We start from the raw sequence: 20,378 nt of genomic DNA, 5'->3' as shown, positions 1-20,378 counted from the left end.
GAGAGAGAGACAGACAGACAGACAGACAGACAGACAGAGAGAGCATGAGAGAGCTGTACTGAGTGACAGAAAATTTAGTAGGAATAGACACGGTACAGACTGTAGGAGCAAATGGGAAATGGAGCCTGGTAGAAATAAACAAAATAGTGATCCTAATTAATTAGGAGCTTCCAGTAGGCTGTAAGTGGTGTCATGTAGCAAGCCTGCTGTTACAAAACATTGCACCTCCGGGTGTATTAGCTTAAAGAGGCAATCTGCGAATGCTACATCAATTCTTTTACTTTTAAATTAATTATGAACTCAGCAAAAATAGAAACAGCCCTTTTTCAGGACCCTGTCTTTTAAAGATAATTGGCAAAAATCCAAATAACTTCACAGACCTTCATTGTAAAGGGTCTAAACACTGTTTCCCATGCTTGTTCAATGAACCATAAACAATTAATGAACATGCACCTGTGGAACGGTCGTTAAGTCACTAACAGCTTTACAGACGGTAGTCAATTAAGGTCACAGTTATGAAAACTTAGGACACTAAAGAGGCCTTTCTACTGACTCTGAAAAACACCAAAAGAAAGATGCCCAGGATCCCTGCTCAACTGTGTGAACGTGCCTTAGGCATGCTGCAAGGAGGCATGAGGACTGCAAACATGGCCAGGGCAATAAATTGCAATGTCTGTACTGTGAGACGACTAAGACAATGTTACAGGGAGACAGGACCGACAGCTGATCGTCCTTGCAGTGGCAGACCACGTTTTACAACACCTGCATAGGATTGGTACATCGGAACATCACACCTGCGGGACAGGTACAGGATGGCAACAACAACTGCCCGAGTTACACCAGGAATGCACAATCCCTCCATCAGTGCTCAGACTGTCCGCAATAGGCTGAGAGAGGCTGAACTGAGGGCTTGTAGGTCCTCACCAGACATTACCGGCATCAACGTCGCCTGTAGGCACAAACCCACCGTCGCTGGACCAGACAGGACTAGCAAAAAGTGCTCTTCACTGACAAGTCGTGGTTTTGTCTCACTAGGGGTGATGGTCGGATTCGCGTTTATCGTTGAAGGAATGAGCGTTACACCGAGGGCTGTACTCTGGAGGGGGATCGATTTGGAGGGTCCATCATGGTCTGGGGCGGTGTGTCACAGCATCATCGGACTGAGCTTGTTGTCATTGCAGGCAATCTCAACGCTGTGCGTTACAGGGAAGACATCCTCCTCTCTCATGTGGTACCCTTCCTGCAGGCTCATCCTGACATGACCCTCCAGCATGACAATGCCACTAGCCATACTGCTCATTCTGTGCGTGATTTCCTGCAAGACAGGAATGTCAGTGTTCTGCCATGGCCAGCGAAGAGCCTGGATCTCAATCCCATTGAGCACGTCTGGGACCTGTTGGATCGGAGGGTGAGGGCTAGGGCCATTCCCCCCAGAAATGTCCGGTAACTTGCAGGTGCCTTGGTGGAATAGTGGGGTAACATCTTACAGCAAGAACTGGCAAATCTGGTGCAGTCCATGAGGACATGCACTGCAGTACTTAATGCAGCTGGTGGCCACACCAGATACTGACTTACTTTTGATTTTGACCCCCCTTTTTTCAGGGACACATTATTCCATTTCTGTTAGTCACATGTCTGTGGCACTTGTTCAGTTTATGTCTCAGTTGTTGAATCTTGTTATGATCATACAAATATTTACACATGTTAAGTTTGCTGAAAATAAACACAGTTGACAGTGAGAGAACGTTTCTTTTTTTTCTGAGTTTAAATATGCGCACATTGATTCTTAAAGAATATACTTTCTAGAATCCTCATGAGCTTAGTTCAACTGTTGGACCCCATCAGAACCCAAAATATATGCTTGTTTTACAGAACATGGTGAAAACTATGATGTTGAGCTCGTCGATGGTGAGTTCTTGCACCCATAGCCCTATCTATGAGAGTGGTTACATTTCTCCAGCCCCATCCCTCAGCTGTTTACCAAAACACCGGTGGGTTTTTTCTTTGATATTGTTTGAACTTCAGATTGCCCAAGAGGGGATTACAAACAATAGTTATTTTCCTTCAAATAAAATGGCAAATATCAACATGGAGTTTTCTTATCCTTATTAAATCTTATCTGATAGCTTTTTACCGTGTTAAACAATATGGTCCTGATAACAAATATACCTCACATTATTTCCGCTGCTTTGAAAGTGTTTTTGGTCCAGTTTGAAGAGGTTTAAAAACTGAAATTACAATTTCAACGAAGACTTGAGTCAACATTAGCTCCGCTTCGTCTTTCAAGTAAAAGGCCGTTTAAGTGGCCATAAGCTACTCTGATGTGTGGAAGACAGCCCCCACAAATACTCAACGTCACAAAGGAAAGATCCGGATCAACTGTTAGTCTGTTGGGTAATGAGACTTAATACCTTCCCTAAATATAGGATATTAGCATTATGTTCCTGGGGGATAAGACTGTTTTGTTTTGCTTTGCCGGCATCACGGAGCCGTCTTGCTGACTCAAACGCTATAATGAGATGGTAATCCTTTCAAATAGCCCCAGACACACAACACATTTCTCCCTCCGAACAGAAGGATGGGTTCAACACAGGTACACACTCTTCCCCTGCGCTTTCTTCTGACAGCTAGCATGCCACTGTAGGCTACCATCATCGCATGCGGCACAAACAGAAATGACAGAGGGGGCCGAATTGATTTGGAATGGGTAGTGGACGGTGAACGGTGGCAACTGGCTATATTGTTTACTTGGACTCCACTAATTGTGGTTTTGATGTCTCTCTGTCTTCTTGAATGTAAACTGTGGTCCATTGTCTAATACAAATGGTTAGGGAAAACACCCTAGACACTAAATTGTTTAGTTAATGCATTGCACATTTCCAACAAAAATGATTGTTCTACTATTGGTACCAGCTGTGTATATGTACAGCTGTCTGCACTGTACGCTGTACTGTAAATATTAGAGTTCATGAATACATGTACCAAAGACATGCACTGTGCATGGTTTTCCCATGTTGCTTCAGCTGTTCATTCCAGGTTTACTCTGTGGTAGATGTGTTTCTCTACTCCAATCCTTGTCAAAGCACTCGATCACAAACATGGAGAAAGGGAGGGAGGGAGGGAGGGAGGGAGGGATGGATGGATGGATAGGCAGAGGAGAAGCCACTGCTACTACAGTGTGAAGGTGAGGGCTGACCTCTGTGGCCTGACTGCGCTGAGCTGCAGATGAGCACATGAGACATCACACCAGCGGGTAACGAGTGAGAGTACAGCATCAGCAAAGACAGAAGGAGAGAGGGGGGAGAAAGGTTGATTGGAAGGAGAGATGGGGGAGAGGTAGATGGGAAGGAGAGGCAGGGTGGATATATGTTACATATTGGCAGCAGGGTAACTGCAATATAACATTTGAGTGTAGAGAGTACAGAAAGCCATACAAATGTGTCAAGTTTGAGAAAAATACAAAATTTGTTGTCCAACCTGACCAAGCTTACACATGTAAAACAAGGTCCTACGGCTGGAATATACTGTTGCACAACCTTGACTGGTCCCGAGAACACGTTCTCAATTCTACGAGCTAAAGAACACAGAGAGCTAGCTAGCTACAAGGGATGTGCATAGCAAACAGATTCTAAGCCTGGTAAAAAAAATGATACAGTACAATCTACAACAAGATAATACCTTACACAGAGACACATTAAATTAAGGTACATTTAACAGAGGCTTGGCCAAAGAATAAAGATAGCTAACTGCAAGGGATGCACATAGTAAGTAGACTCTAAGCCTTATAGAACATTAAAATACCACTAACTGATCTAGTCATAACATGTGGATGCTATTTGGGGTGCATTCAAATGCTGACCTGTTTTGCAATTGCAAATTCAACCATTAATACCCCCCTATAAATTCTGATCTAATGTTAGGTTAACCTACACCATGCAATATCAGCATCCCTTCTCCCCCTGCAGCTGTAGGCTCTCTGCCAGTCTTTCACTGTCAGCAGTGAGCCAAATGACAGTCTAACACCCCTAGGGCCTTCACCACATCCACTGCTCCTATAAAAAGTAGAGCCATGCTAAGTCAAATATGAGTTAATCAGAGTGCTGCTAAAATTAAACAAAATGGCCCCCGAGCTATGACAGGTTCTTCTGCTCTATGGAGTTATGCTCCACAGTATGTGACAGAGAACACTCTCCCTCTCCTTATCTCTCTCGCAATTTGGCAGGGGACACCGTTCTTGGAATTGGTTGATGTAAAAGGAAGTGGGATTGAGACCGTTTTCGCGAAAGCAGGGAACCCATAGCTAGCAGTGGGCTTCCGGTCAGGTAGAAGCATTATTGTTGTTTTCATTTTGTGCATGCTTTATGAACGCTGTTCTACATTAAATATTTACGTTGAGAGTTAATTAGCGGAACTGGGAATGACTCCTCTGGAGTCGCTTAGGACAGACTTCCTCTTATAATTACCTCCATTGCTTCAAACACTGGGAACGCCGGGCTGTCCCTATAGCGACCGAGTCACTCGATATACCAGTAGCTTCTGCATTCAGCAACTGCAGCTTTGCCATGCCACCACAAAGCTGTTCAACATATAAATAGAGGGAATGTTTTCAGTTTGATGTGCCAGGCAGCCAGGTGTAATTGTAACCTACCATATGTCTCAGTATACATACTTACTCACTACTTAGTATGCATAGCATGTCCGTTGCTTCATACTATAGGCTTATATCATCATGTCTTCCAGTGTGGCTGAGTTTACACAGGCAGGCATAACTTTGATCTTTTAATTGGTCTTTTGACCACTAACATAAGATGTTTTTCACATTAGATCTTTTACCAAGCAGATCGTATTGGTCCAAAGACCAATTATTATTATTTTTTTTTTTTAACGGAATTTGGCTGCTTGTGTAAAGACAGCCTCTGAATGTTCAGACTTGTCAATCGGTGTAACAACTATACAAAAACTAAAAAATGTACAAATTCGAACGAGCTGCCGCAGTAAATTGCATATCCTCTGAGAGGCTGATCAAGAGGAAAACATTTCCCTCAAGCTTCGTTACCTGTATTAATTCTCTCAACATGTGTCAATTCAGATTCATTACAGGCTGGCTAGTCTTTAATGGAAATCTACCCAATGTCACCCCCCCTCCTCTCTTCTCCGCATCCAAAGAAAAAAGCAGGAGTGGCTTGATTTATGGGAGGTAAAGGAAATAGTTTAAAGAGCTTTCTGCCTCTCGCATAGCAATATAATGTCCTCCTTTTGCTTTCTGTCAGAATGTAATTTTCCAAAAATGGTCAGATCTGGGCGCTAAATTCAAAGTCTGCCATTAATCACAGTATTTGATTATGACACACACACCTTCCCTGGAATTACGCTGGGCGGATAGTGGTGGGGAAAAAACGGTCGAGGTGCTGGGTAGCGAGTACTGAGTGAAAAATCCCTGGATCGCTTTTCCTCTCTCTCCCCTCTCCGTCAGTGCTTTGGTTATTTTTTAAATGGCCTATTAGAGGACATCACTGTCTGTTTGATCCGATCTGATATAAATATTTCATGTTTACTGTAAAACAGGAAATGTAGACATACGGTTCCTCGTGTAACGTTATACAGAGCGGGCAGGAAGAGGTGGCCGGGATTTGTAATGAAAGAGAGATTCATCAAAAACAAAGCGGTAGATTAACATAGTGGGAACAGAGAACGAAGGAGGCTGAAATGGGTGAAAAGAGGGGCGAGAGGGAGCAAGAGAGTTTTAGAGAAGGGGGAGAGTTATTTGCGGCCAGTGTTGATTCGTGATCCTTATAACAAGCTTTTCTATGCTACAGTACGACACGCTGAAGTAAGAGAATAAAGTGTTAAATCCCTAAATTAATAACACTTGCATTTTACATTCGTCAATAGCGTCATCATCAACCCTCATTGGTTTCTATCAACATCATTCTATACTTTGCTCAAAAAGATCACTCAAACCAGAATGTTGAGGCATATCTTGCATCTACATTTCTAAGATCATTAAAACCAGAATGTTGAGGCACATCTTGCCATCTACATTTATTAGACTACTGTAATCGGTTGGTAAGAGGCGATGCAAATTGTTGGGGATTTTGTTCTGTAATGGACAAGAAAGATTTGTCAAATTCAAATAGAGTTTATATGAATCAGCCTCCCTCTTGCTGTAATCCATATGCATACAAATTGACCTACTACTGTGGGGTTGGTAATTATTGACAACCTTCATAAAGACGAGTAAAAAAAAACTGTATAGAATACATAATTAAAATACTGAGCTATTGTATGCTTCAAAAAATTGAGAAATTATATTATTTTAAACGAATATAATAACAATAATATTTATAAATGATTGGAAATGAGCAACATTTTCTCTCAGACTCATTACAACATGTGTAGAATAGAATGAGATCATCTATACAACTGCTAATTCTTCTCTCTGCCACATGGCAACATGGCAGGAAATTTGCTTTAAAACAGCAATCATTTCTCTCAGCATCATGGCAAAATGTGTAGAATAGCAGGAAATTAGCCTTACAAATGCTACATTCTCTCAGCCTCATTGCAACATGTGTAAAATAGTATGAGATTGGCTATAAAACTGCACATATGTCTCTTTGCCCCATGGCAAAATGTGTAGATTTGTACGAAGCTGTTACACCCCCCCCCCAAAAAAAAACATCCTGCAAAAAATATATTATTCAAGCTGTCCATAGCACCGGCTCCAATCCAAGTTCCAATGCCAGGCATTTCCTTTTGTTGAATGACATGAAAATAGAGCTCTTTGGCCATGCACACTGGCGGTCGGTTAAGCATCAAAAGAAATATGGAAATGCAGAAAAGATCCCCCTACCAACTGAAAAATATGGTGGTGGATATTTGATGTTATGGGGCTATTTTGTTTCCACTGGTCCTTGTTAAGGTCAACGGCATCATGACTTTTACCCAGGACCAGGAACTTTTAGCCTAACACCTGGTTGAAACTGGTTGATCCACAAGTGGATCTTCTAGAAAGACAATGACCCCAAGCACACATGTAAATACACCCCCCAAAAATATATAATTTACCGCAAAATCAACATTTTGCAATGGCCATCTCAGTCTCCGGACTTGAACCCCATAAAAAAAAACATGTGGATTGAATTGAAGAGGGCACTCCATAAAACACAGACGAAGGATATCAAGGATCTGGAAAGATTCTGTAAGGAGGAAGATCCATTCCGATGTGTTCTCTAATCTCATAAAACATTTTCGATAAAGGCTCAGTGCCGTGATCCACACAAGGTGAGGTATTGAAATCATTTTGACCATTATATTTGTGAAAACAAAATAAATTACTTGTCAAACAAATTCAAACAATTTCTCTTAGCAATTGAGTCTGAAATAATATTTGAAAAAATAATTACCATATAGAATATAGCACAGTATTAGTATTATTTATTGTATACAGTCCTTAAAAGATATTTTGGGCCAATATTTTTGGGCCCGACTATATCCATTCCAGCCAGGTTACAGAGAGAAAAAGCAGATAAGACACATTTGAAATAGATTACTACCAAAATGCCTGCAGATGACAGGTACAAAGCCAGTTGCCAAAGCCGGATTACAGGTGTAAAGCAGCGTGGATACGGACGCAATTTCAGGCATATCGCTAGTACAGTAACACAGGCCCCAGCTGAGATCCACAGACCAACAGCCTGACTTTTCTACATTCCAGATCCGTCTTGGTATAAATTGTATTATAGGCTATTAAATCTCTCATGTCATCCTCTCTTATCCCTAGCTTTTCTCTTCCATCTTGGTTTCTCGATTTTTGTCTGTAATGCGATTGAGGCATAGCCCTTTGTAGCATACTGTGTAAAGCAAAGGACATGCAGAGCTTTCGCAACATACGGCCAAATTAAGTGCTTAATGCTATTGTTGGACTCTGCACATTGTATGGAATGGCCGATCCAGTAGACTACTACTAATAATTATTACTATTACTACTACACTACAACATGTAATATTACTACTTCACTAGAACAAGCACTATTACTACTACACTACAACATGCAATATTACTACTACACTAGAACATGTAATATTACTACGACACTACAACATGTAATATTACTACAACATGTAATATTACTACTTCACTACAACATGTAATATTACTACTTCACTACAACATGTAATATTACTACTACACTACAACATGTAATATTACTACTACACTAGAACAAGCACTATTACTACTACACTACAACATGTAATATTACTACTTCACTACAACAACTGCTATTACTACTACACTATAACAAGTAATATTACTACTACACTACAACATGTAATGTGTACTACTACACTACAACATGTAATGTGTACTACTACACTACAACATGTAATATTACTACTACACTACAACATGTAATATTACTACTGCACTACAACATGTAATATTACTACTACACTACAACATGTAATGTGTACTACTACACTACAACATGTAATGTGTACTACTACACTACAACATGTAATATTACTACTACACTAGAACAAGCACTATTACTACTACACTACAACATGTAATATTACTACTTCACTACAACAACTGCTATTACTACTACACTATAACAAGTAATATTACTACTACACTACAACATGTAATGTGTACTACTACACTACAACATGTAATATTACTACTACACTACAACATGTAATATTACTACTACACTACAACATGTAATATTACTACTACACTACAACATGTAATATTACTACTACACTACAACATGTAATATTACTACTACACTACAACATGTAATATTACTACTACACTACAACATGTAATATTACTACTACACTACAACATGTAATATTACTACTACACTACAACATGTAATATTACTACTACACTAGAACAAGCACTATTACTACTACACTACAACATGTAATATTACTACTACACTACAACATGTAATATTACTACTACACTAGAACAAACACTATTACTACTACACTACAACATGTAATATTACTACGACACTACAACATGTAATATTACAACTACACTAGAACAAGCACTATTACTACACTGTAATACAATATTGACTAACTAGACAATCCTATTCACCGTATTAGGAAATACTGTAAATTGTGTTGATAATAGCCCCTCTGTTTGATCCAGTACATTCTTATTTTATGATAGGTGGGGCTTTGGTTAGTCATCTTTGGCAGGTTTCGAGTTCCCCTTATAATCTCCATTCTGAGAATACCTAGTCTATATCAAAGGACGGCTGCAAACGGTGTCTTTTCAGCCAGGAAAGACTTGGTCTCTCTTAGAAACCCTCTCTCCCAATGACTGTGTAGGCCTATGGGCTCCCTCTCCCTTCTCCTCCATCAGCCTTTCCCTCAATCTTTCCACCTGTCTATTGCCATCTCTCTCTCTCTCTCTCTCTCTCTCTGGAGGAGAAGATGACAAGGTGTGAGCGGAGAGTCCTGGGGGTACTGAGTGACAGCTGGAGCGACACGGGCCATTGGAGACCATCCCAACACCAGCCCGTCGCTCGCATTTAGCCCTCAACCCAGCCATCTCCAGATGCTGTCTATAGCCAACTGTGCATTCAATCGCACCACAACTGCTCTCCGGGACGCCTTGAGCCACAGGCTGCAAAACAAAAGGCTGATTGGCCAAGCATCCCATTTTTTCCCCCAAACTGACAGTTATCCACATTTCAATCGAACGGAACACACCGATGAGTAACATCGAGATGTTTCGAGTCGACAGAGAGGTGGGATGAGTAATGTTTGGCGCTCTAAGAAGGGATGTCTTTCGCAGCCTTCCCTCAACTAGAGGTCAAGAGAAGAAACGTATCGGTTTAGGATCTTTTTTGTTGTTTTGTTTGAAGTAGAAGACATTAGCTGGAAGGCAGATATAACCTGTTGACATTAAGGCAGAGGTAGCTCTATGATCTATATTTTAACACACTTTCTGGCAATGACCTCCTCCCCGGCTCCTCTTGTTCATGTAATTGGTCTAACTACCACCTGTGCTGAAGAACAAAAGACGCCTTATATCCAGCGTAATCCTCAGTGGTTAGCTAAATCTCCACTGACTGTTTACACTTGCCAGTCTAACCGACAAGATGTTTATATAAAATGAGCGCAGGCAGAATGGAAATTACAACCAGTGACTCATAGGAGTCTTGAATGGAAACGCTTGTGTAAATGAGGGTTAGAAAGTGTATTGAAAGCAGGTGCTTCCACGCAGGTGTGGTTCCTGAGTTAATTAAGCAGTTAACATACCATCATGCTGTGGGCCATGTGTGTGTGTGTCTGTGCGTGCGTGTCACTAGATCTCAACCCAGTTGAACACATGGGAGATTCTGGAGCGGCACCTGAGACAGCGTTTTCCACCACCATCAACAAAACACCAAAAGATGGAATTTCTCGTGGAAGAATGGTGCCACAGCAGCATTTCACCGTAGTCGTATTCGGCACATGTGGTCCTTCTGTAGCTCAGTTGGTAGAGCATGGCGCTTGTAACGCCAGGGTAGTGGGTTCGATTCCCGGGACCACCCATACGTAGAATGTATGCACACATGACTGTAAGTCGCTTTGGATAAAAGCGTCTGCTAAATGGCATATATTACATGTGACAAATAATATGTGATTTGACATCCCACCAATAGAGTTCCAGACACTTGTAGAATCAATGCTAAAGCGCATTGAAACTGTTCTGGCGGCTGACTCGTGGTGGCCCCAACACCCTATTAAGACGCTATGCTCGTGTTTCCTTTATTTTGGCAGTTACCTGTACATACATGTACAAGAATATACATACATTTATTTTTTAACGAGTTGATTCATGCAAAGGTGTAATTACTGTGGTGTCAGCCATAGCGATATCAAATTGAAGCAAAACTAAACTCTATATTTAGTGATTCCCCTGACATGGCGACCGTCTGCCACGGTGTCTCCTGGGTGGCCTTTGTTATAGATAATCCATAACGACTCGTCACATTAAAGGGTCCCCCCCAGAGACAGGGGGTACGGAAGCCTCTCCTCTGAACCAAAAAAAATACATATTTGGACACCGAAGTTTTAGCCTAACGTAGCAACTGAAATGTGGACACTGGCTGTAGGCCTATAGCTCTCACATGTAGCCTAATATCATAGTATTGCTTGCAGTAACATTTTACAACAAATGTTGATTTTTGTCTTTGGAATAGGAGTGGAAAAACACGATTTCTTTATTTGAGCATCTTGAGAGAATGCGAATGCAGTTAGTGACCGTGCAAACGTGCCGCCGCCTTTGTCTGCGACATAAAAGCTGACGGTAGGCTATTTCAATCACAGAAGATATCCATCCAAGATTAAATTACATCTTATCAGATTCATTTGGGATCGTTTTCACAGATGTTCATTTCTTTGAAAACGGTCAAACTGATATAATTAGGACATTCCACTGTTTTCTGTTGTTTTGGGATAAGGGTTAAGGTCAGGGCTAGGTTTAGGGTTAGTAGATCATTCGTTAAAATGTTACTGCAGATCGTCAGTAGAGCATCGACAGATGGACAATCCAAATAAAGCGTTACAGAGGAAACTTTGTCAACTAGATTTAGCTTATTATTCGATTCAATTTATTCCAACGTTCTGGATTTTTTTTCCTCCTTCTTGGGCAACAAGTGATGACAGAAGAGAAGCTGCAGGCCTATCGAATTACAGACTAAGTTGGCTAACAAATAGCTTACCAAATGATTTTTTTTTTTTTTTGTATGTTGAAAAACATCTAAAATAGGGATGAAAGTGGCAGTAGGCAGAGATGAATGGCCGGACCGTGACACGTGCAGAAAGCGTTGGACACGGTCAATGACTTCAGGCTACAAGTGTCTCTAATGACAATCACTGAATGTCATTACACTTTCCATGCATCAAATTGCAGGTGTACAGTACATTGTTTTAGATGCTGGAATCATTGTAGAGTTGATCGAAACATGTGCAGGCAGCCTACTTTTTGAAGTGATTTGTTTGACAATCAGCTGAATACATCATGCCTGGTTGTCTTCATGCCACATTAAAAGGTCATACATTTTCACAGTACTGTAGTAGTGTCTTTACCTTTATGCCCATAAAGAAATGTGTTCAGGCACATAGGAGGTCCCGCACTATCTGTTAAAATATTGTTCCGCCGTCCCTGCATTACCGGTAGTTACCCGTCATCAGACCAATCGTACTGAGCAGGTGCACATGATGAAGTCACACCTATGCGCTAGGATCACACTGAGCGTGTGCAGTAGAATGATGCGAAGCGTGCTGTGCAGTGTGATTTTAGCGTCTATATCAAAGTACTGTATTAATACAGATATTTGGGGTTTCATGGCATTGCATGTGAGTATATTGTGTTGCTTATCTGAAAAATGAGAGAATGTTATTCGGTGAAATATGTCGAACACCACCGCGGTTGTTCCTTGACTTTCTTCTGACTTATCTTCGACGGCCATTAACTAAGAGGTCAAAGGCCATGAAACCGCTGTACTTCTTTAGATTACGCCTTACAAATGTAAACAGGCTGTACAAAGACATACAGTTAGGTTTTAAACATACATTTGATTAAATCTGTCTTTTTCATTAAACACGAGGGCCCCACAAGGGTGCGTTCTGAGCCCTCTCCTGTACTCCCTGTTCACCCACGACTGCGTGGCCACGCACGCCTCCAACTCAATCATCAAGTTTGCGGACGACACAACAGTGGTAGGCTTGATTAGGCTTGATTACCAACAACGACGAGATGGCCTACAGGGAGGAGGTGAGGGCCCTCGGAGTGTGGTGTCAGGAAAATAACCTCACACTCAGGCTGAAGAAATTCGGCTTGCCACCAAAAGCACTCACAAACTTCTACAGATGCACAATCGAGAGCATCCTGGCGGGCTGTATCACCGCCTGGTACGGCAACTGCTCCGCCCTCAACCGTAAGGTTCTCCAGAGGGTAGTGAGGTCTGCACAACGCATCACCGGGGGCAAACTACCTGCCCTCCAGGACACCTACACCACCTGATGTTACAGGAAGGCCATAAAAATCATCAAGGACATCAACCACCCGAACCACTGCCTGTTCACCCCGCTATCATCCAGAAGGCGAGGTCAGTACAGGTGCATAAAAGCTGGGACCGAGAGACTGAAAAACAGCTTCTATCTCAAGGCCATCAGACTGTTAAACAGCCACCACTAACATTGAGTGGCTGCTGCCAACACACTGTCATTGACACTGACCCAACTCCAGCCACTTTAATAATGGGAGTTGATGGGAAATGATGTAAATATATCACTAGCCACTTTAAACAATGCTACCTTATATAATGTTAATTACCCTACATTATTCATCTCATATGCATACGTATATACTGTACTCTACATCATCGACTGCATCCTTATGTAATACATGTATCACTAGCCACTTTAACTATGCCACTTTGTTTACTTTGTCTACATACTCATCTCATATGTATATACTGTACTCGATACCATCTACTGTATGCTGCTCTGTACCATCACTCATTCATATATCCTTATGTACATATTCTTTATCCCCTTACACTGTGTATAAGACAGTAGTTTTGGAATTGTTAGTTAGATTACTTGTTGGTTATCACTGCATTGTCGGAACTAGAAGCACAAGCATTTCGCTACACTCGCATTAACATCTGCTAACCATGTGTATGTGACAAATAAAATTTGATTTGATTTAAACTACGAAAACGGGATAATCCAGTTTTTGACTTCCGTCGTGTTTTTCTTTTTTTATGCAGCAGGAGCCACCGACGTTGCCATAGAAACCAGGACTGAGGTAGAAAATCACCAACCATCATTCCATTTCATTGTTCGGAGTAATGAGAAACTATACATCATTGTGAAAAGAACTATAGCGTTAACTGAAAGCTTTCTTTGAAGTCTTTTCTCAAGTCGTTTTGAGGTCGCATTTTGATTTGATTCCAAAGAATTCCCATTTTCAACCTCTCTCGAACCTCCAATATCCTTCACACCTGTCTTTCAAATGTCATTAGCTCATTTGAAAAACATGGCCTTTCAAAAAGAGGCCGTAGACAAAACAACCCACGGGTGATATATGGTTCACAATAACTGGCTACAACAGGTAGCAATTTCAGAGCAATCCTTCTGAACGAGTGGACCCTTGCTTATCTCTTATCTCCCTCTTTTTGCAGTCTTTTTCCAGTTCTTTCATTCACTCCCCATCCTCCCTAAGGCTACCTTCTCCTCCCCTCCTATTCTTTCTCTGCCCCCTCCCTTCCTGTCTCCCTCTTTCATGTGAGCATATGGCCCTGTGTAGCGTAATGCTAAACCACCAGTCTGACAGGCAGAGAGCGCTAGCCACCTCTGATCAAACAGGGTGAAGGGGGGGTGGGGGGTTCTCGGATCATGTCCCCAGGGAACCTGCCTGTTGGGAGGCAGGACAGGGGGATGAGAAGGATGGGGAGGGGGCTGAAATGCTGAATCATAGACACGGGCAACATGCGATTGTTCATTGAGATTCTGCACTGTCCCCCTCCATCCACCAGCTATTGTCAAACCAGGCGTAAAGTAGGGCATTGTCTACGATACATACACACCGACTCAGGCGTATAACTACAGAGCAGTCAGAAAGACACACATGGGACTAGCCTGCGGTGGTGGATTTGCAAAGCAAATCAATAGGCCGATCCTGAAACGGGCCCTTTCTTCAGCAACACTACTCGACTCACTGAATGGAGAGCAGTGTAGAGAGGGACCTGCCTAATAATTACCCCCTGGGGAGAACATGCAGTGCAGTGTAAGGGCAAGTATGCTTCGTCAATACACACTGTCCCTGCATAATACTCAACCAGTCAGTCATTCAGTGTACTATTTCTGCTTCGCTACTGTATGAACTTGCGTTTGGAACAGGTCACAAATCCAAGCAGATACTCACTTAAACACACCTACGTACTGTATATAACCAGATAATTAGGCAAACATAGGTTTACCTGCTAAGACGCCGCCTTGACTTCCTGGCAAAGTACTAGTGCATAAAGATCTATTTAGAGCTAATACTCTGAAGCAAATTGATATCCTGTTATATAAGGGAGGTAAATATGGACTTTATTCATGGATTCTGGCACCGGAGTGAGATTTTGCTTCCTGTTAATGAGGTTGTAGTCTCTGTTGGCCTCCAGGAGACCTTTTGTATTCGGGGATACAGACTCGTATTTGTACACAGCTGCCGATTCACAGCCCGATTGGTGGACTTCTTTTTGTGTAATGAACACGACGAGGGAACATTATGTAGCCCTGCCGCACTGAGTAAATTTCACATTTAATTACAAAGACAGAGAGACCTGTAGTCTCTCGTCTCGCACGAAAAGACCTGCACTGATACAGTACACACACACACACACACACACACACACACACACACACACACACACACACACACACACACACACACACACACACACACACACACACACACAGATACCCTCAAGCTCCTAACACACACATAAACTAAATTAAATGCATGCGCTCGCTCATATTTGCACACTGATAATTACCTGCTTGCTCAGGCATACACACACAAGGACCTGCATCATCACACATGCGCACACACACAGACACACAGACAGACAGACATACAGATAGACACACAGAGACAGACAGACACACACACACACAAATCGCTTTTGTAAGCCTTGGTTGTATAATGCCTCCACCCGCTGTCCTTCACTGCAGCCACTTGTGTATGGGTGCTTTTTTGTTCAGTGTTTTTCAAACAGAGTGATCGCTTGCCAGGCAATTTTTAGCTCTGGTCGACGGGTGGGGGGAATTACGCAACGGACACTGTGCAAACTGAGACCCCCCCCGTTTCTGCTTCACACCATTGCTGGACCATGACACCAATAAAATGTTTACCAATCCTCTCTCCTTATTTCTCTCCTTTTCCCACCACCTCCCCTCCCTTCCTCTCCATCTCCCTCCTGGTCCTCTGTTGCCACGGCAGCAGTGTGAAAAAGAGGGAGCGAGGGAGGGACAGGAGAAAGAGAGGGAGGAGAGTGAGACATAAAATGCCATCTTGGTCATTTTGATAGTCAGCCTGCCTGTGGTTGTGTGTACGTGTGATTGTGCGCCTGTGTACGTGTGATTGTGCGCCTGTGTGGATGTGAGTGCGCGACTCTGCATGTGTTAGAGAATCTGTAATAAAGCTTTAGTAAGAGATAGAGATGGTGAGCTTGTTAGTGAGTGGATGAGTGACTATCGGAATGACAGACAGACAGCCGAGTTAGTAAGTGATTGAGCGGTTGAGTGAGTGAGTCATAAACCCCTAGGAAAGGTAACTAACTGTACAAGGCTACTAGTTAGTTTGGGCGAGTAACTCAAAACAACACACTAATGGGACTAACTTTTAATACATTTGTGGTGGTATGTTGGAAGTTTCTGCGCCACAAAAAGAGTGTCTCTGTTGTGGATCAATGGTGTGTTGTTGTGAAGCATGGTCACACCCTTGTCAAACGTTGGACCTACACTGCGGGCAGTTTTTTCTCTGTGGTCCCAGGGTCGGACGATCCTCGCTCAATATTTACTAGCTGAAAACACCAATTCAGAGAGCAGAAATCTTCACTGTAAGGATCTCACACAAAGGAGACAGTCAGTTGTCCAGCCTAGATACCAGAAAAGGAACCTGCAGTACTTGAGTGTGTCTAGCGATTTGGGCGTTACCTGGATGACTGTTAGAAGACTTACAGCAACTTTCGAGGGGGGATATCCATTACTTTATTGATCTGTTTGTATCAGTGTTGGCATCGATTTGTACTGTATATAGCTATGTGTCCACGCAAACATGTTTCTAGTATACTTGATAGGTGTCCATCCTGTATATTGCTTGTGTGTGTGTGTGTGTGTGTGTGTGTGTGTGTGTGTGTGTGTGTGTGTGTGTGTGTGTGTGTGTGTGTGTGTGTGTGTGTGTGTGTGTGTGTGTGTGTGTGTGTGTGTGTGTGTGTGTGTCAGTTTCTAGCTATATGTTTCTGTGGGTGTTACCTCTCTCCATAACCTCGCTCTAGAGAGTCTCCTCTCTCTCTTCTCTCTGGCCAATGTGTGACATCATGCCCGGGCAAGAGCGATGGCTTAGGTAAACAACAGCTATTAACGGTGGCCGGGGGCGAGGAGAATCCTGGCGCACAAAAGGCTGACATTGACTGCACCACATTGGACTAATGTGAAACGCATAGAGCACACCGTTCCAAGACTCACCTTCAATAATGACGCTGATTCATGCTCCTATTGTTATTACTGTCAGATATACTTTCCACCTTAAAAGCAAACAAAATCGTCTGAAACACCCACCTCTGTCTCCTATCCCCTGCCCACCTACCTCCCCCTGTGCATGTTTGATTCTCGGTTACCTACGCATATGTTGCTTTCCCTTTTATGCGTCCTCTGTTGCACTCGCTTCGGTTTTTAGCTGACTACAATGGGCCTTTGAGGTTTCAGACTCTGTGTATTCTCTTTTTTTCTTGACTTCACCCTCCTGTCTTTCTCTTTACTCAGTCTGCCACTGCACTTCACATTTCTTCCTTTATACCTCTGTCTACGTTTTCACTCAAACCAACTGACAGATGATAGCTAGGACCACAGAGATACAATGCATTCAGAAAGTATTCAGGCCCCTTGACTTTTTCCACATTTTGTTCTAAAATGGATTCAATTATTTCTTTCCCTCATCAATCTACACACAATACCCCATAATGACAAAGCGGAAACAGGTTTTTAGAAATGTTTGCTAATTTATTACAAATAAAAAACAGAAATACCTTATTTACATAAGTACATAAGGCACTTTGCTATGAGACTCAGAATTGAGCTCAGGTACATCCTGTTTTGGAAAGGCACACACCTCTCTATATATAGTCCCACAGTTGACAGTGCATGTCAGAGCAAAAACCAAGCGAGGAGGTCGAAGGAATTGTCCGTAAAGCTCTGAGACAGCACTGTGGAAGGGTACCAAAAAATATATGCAGCATTGAAGGTCCTCAAGAACACAGTGGCCTCCATCATTCTTAAATGGAAGAAGTTTGGAACCAACACTTCCTAGTGCTGGCCAGCCGGCCGGTCAGCCAGCCAAACTGAGCAATCGGGGGAGAAGTCCTAGGTCAGGGAGGTGACCAAGAATCCAATAGAGTTCCTCTGTGGACACATTAGAACCTTCCAGAAGGACAACCATCTCTTCAGCACTCCACCAATCAGGCCTTAATCGTAGAGTTGTCAGACATAAGCCACTCCTCAGTAAAAGGCACATGACAACCTAAATGACTCTCAGACCATGAGAAACAAGATTCTCTGGTCTGATGAAACCAAGATTGAACAATTTGACCTGAATGCCAAGTGTCACATGTGGAGGAAACCTGGCACCATCCCTACGGTGAAGCATGGTAGTGGCAGCATCATGCTGTGGAGATGTTTTTCAGCATCAGGGACTGGGAGACTAGTCAGGATCGAGGGAAAGATGAACGAAGCAAAGTACAGAGAGATCCTTGATGAAAACCTTCTCCAGGACGCTCAGGACCTCAGACTGGGGCGAAGCATCACCTTCCAACAGGACAACGACCCAAAGTACACAGCCAAGACAATGCAGTAGTGGCTTCGGGAAAAGACTTTGAATGTCCTTGAGTGGCCCAGCCAGAGCCCGGACTTGAACCAGATCAAACATCTCTGGAGAGACCTGAAAATAGCTGTGCAGCGGCGCTCCCCATCCAACCTGACAGAGGTTGAGAGGATCTGCAGGGAAGAATGGGAGAAACTCCCCAAATACAGGTGTGCCAAGCTTGTAGTGTCATATCCAAGAAGGCTGTAATCACTGCCAAAGGTGCTTCAACAAAGTACTGAGGAAACGGTCTGAATACCTATGAAAATCTTTTACATTTGTATTTTTAATACATTTAGAACATTTCTACTAACCTGTTTTTGCAGTGTCATGATGGGGTATTGTGTGTAGATTGATGGGGGGGTGATTTAATCCATTTTAGAATAAGGCTGTAACGTAACAAAATGTGGAAAACATCAAGGGGTCTGAATACTTCTCGAATGCACTGTAAGCTGTGGTCCCACCTAGCTATCTTAAAGATGAATGCGCTAACTGTAAGTCGCTCTGGATGAGAGCGTCTGCTAAAAGACAAATGTAAATGTAGATAAAACAACGTCTGGAACTGTACGTATTTATGGCTAGGACTGGTTCGATTTTGGGATATTCCTCATGGCTTTGAGGTGTTCTCAGGGGCGATGAAGAGGGGGAACGGAATGGATAATGGATGAGAGGTTTAGATTATTGGAACAAAGCTAGGCATTCCTCTTTGTCCCCCTGCCTCTCCGTGTTTCACCGTAGGTAATTAAGATCACAGCTTTTATGGTTTTCTCGCTCACAATGGATAGCTCCAGAGGCAGCGAGTGCCATGCCAAATCTCAGTTGAAACCTGGCAGATCCTCATATTGTGAATGGAATACAAATGTTTGCACACATGCATACCTACATACCCCCCCCCCACACACACACATCTATAAAGCATGAGTATCTGACAACCAAGCCTGTCAATCAATCATACTGACAATAAAACAAGCATGCTACAGCAAGTCAGCCATTGTCAATCACAATAGGCTTCCTGCTTTACCTCGCTCTCCTTCTAGCTATTCACTAAAACATTTGTCATCCATTATCACAAATGATCAAATTGTCTATCAGGCTTTTCTTAAGCTGCACTTACAGTGCAATCAGACAGGAATTACATTAAAGTACATGACAAGAATTCTTCTCTAATTTTCATTCACTTCTCGTGTACTAAATGTAAACCCTGGCACACGTGTCTTCAGAAACAACGGCAGAGCTACACAAAACACCGCACAGTGGATAGTGTGTGTGTTAACCTGGAGAGCTTTGGGGCGAGTGGATTCAAATAGGGTTTGTCATTATCTCTCTTCTCTCACTGTCCAATCTGCAGCAAAGTCATTTTAAAGGAGACTGGGGGAAAGAATTGTGCAGCTCAGGAGGACATTACACATACAGTATTGTGATGATAAGACATCAACACACACTGAGACAAACATACCCACATCCACTCGCACATTTCTCTCTCTGAAGCACACAAAAGTCAAAACACGGATACGCACACATTCATATTGCATTAAGCATATACACATGCAGCATACTCTTAACTCATAGGTATCTGCACATGTATTCTCAACATGTAGGCACATAATACAGACTCTCCCGGTCTCTTAAGAACCAACATCCGGGAGGCGGAGACATAAATATTGCACGTGCTGTAACCACACACATGTATAGCCTACTCTAAACTAATAGGCCTGAACTCTCAACT

At 42.6% G+C, this 20,378-nt stretch overlaps 1 protein-coding gene across 9 annotated transcripts in view; it reads right to left on the bottom strand.

Moving 5' to 3' along the window:
* LOC118397683 (glutamate receptor ionotropic, kainate 5-like) overlaps positions 1–20,378 on the bottom strand; it is an 82,080-nt gene that overhangs the window by 39,598 nt on the left and 22,104 nt on the right. For 2 of the 9 annotated variants that reach the window (XM_052470451.1, XM_052470449.1), the window contains exons 1-2: positions 4,674–5,117; positions 4,464–4,576 (exon numbers count right to left, since the gene is read on the bottom strand). The exons of 6 other annotated variants lie outside the window; for them this stretch is intronic. The gene's annotated coding sequence lies outside the window, so the exon portion shown is untranslated. Of the gene's footprint in view, positions 1–4,463; positions 4,577–4,673; positions 5,154–20,378 lie in introns of those variants that run through there. One more of the 9 variants, XM_052470450.1, reaches the window with a different exon arrangement.

The sequence above is a fragment of the Oncorhynchus keta genome, chromosome 19 (genome assembly GCF_023373465.1).
Source record: "Oncorhynchus keta strain PuntledgeMale-10-30-2019 chromosome 19, Oket_V2, whole genome shotgun sequence".
Classification (NCBI taxonomy): domain Eukaryota; kingdom Metazoa; phylum Chordata; class Actinopteri; order Salmoniformes; family Salmonidae; genus Oncorhynchus; species Oncorhynchus keta.
The sequence above is the reverse complement of the archived record's forward strand: the minus strand, read 5'-3'. Positions and strand labels throughout refer to the sequence as shown.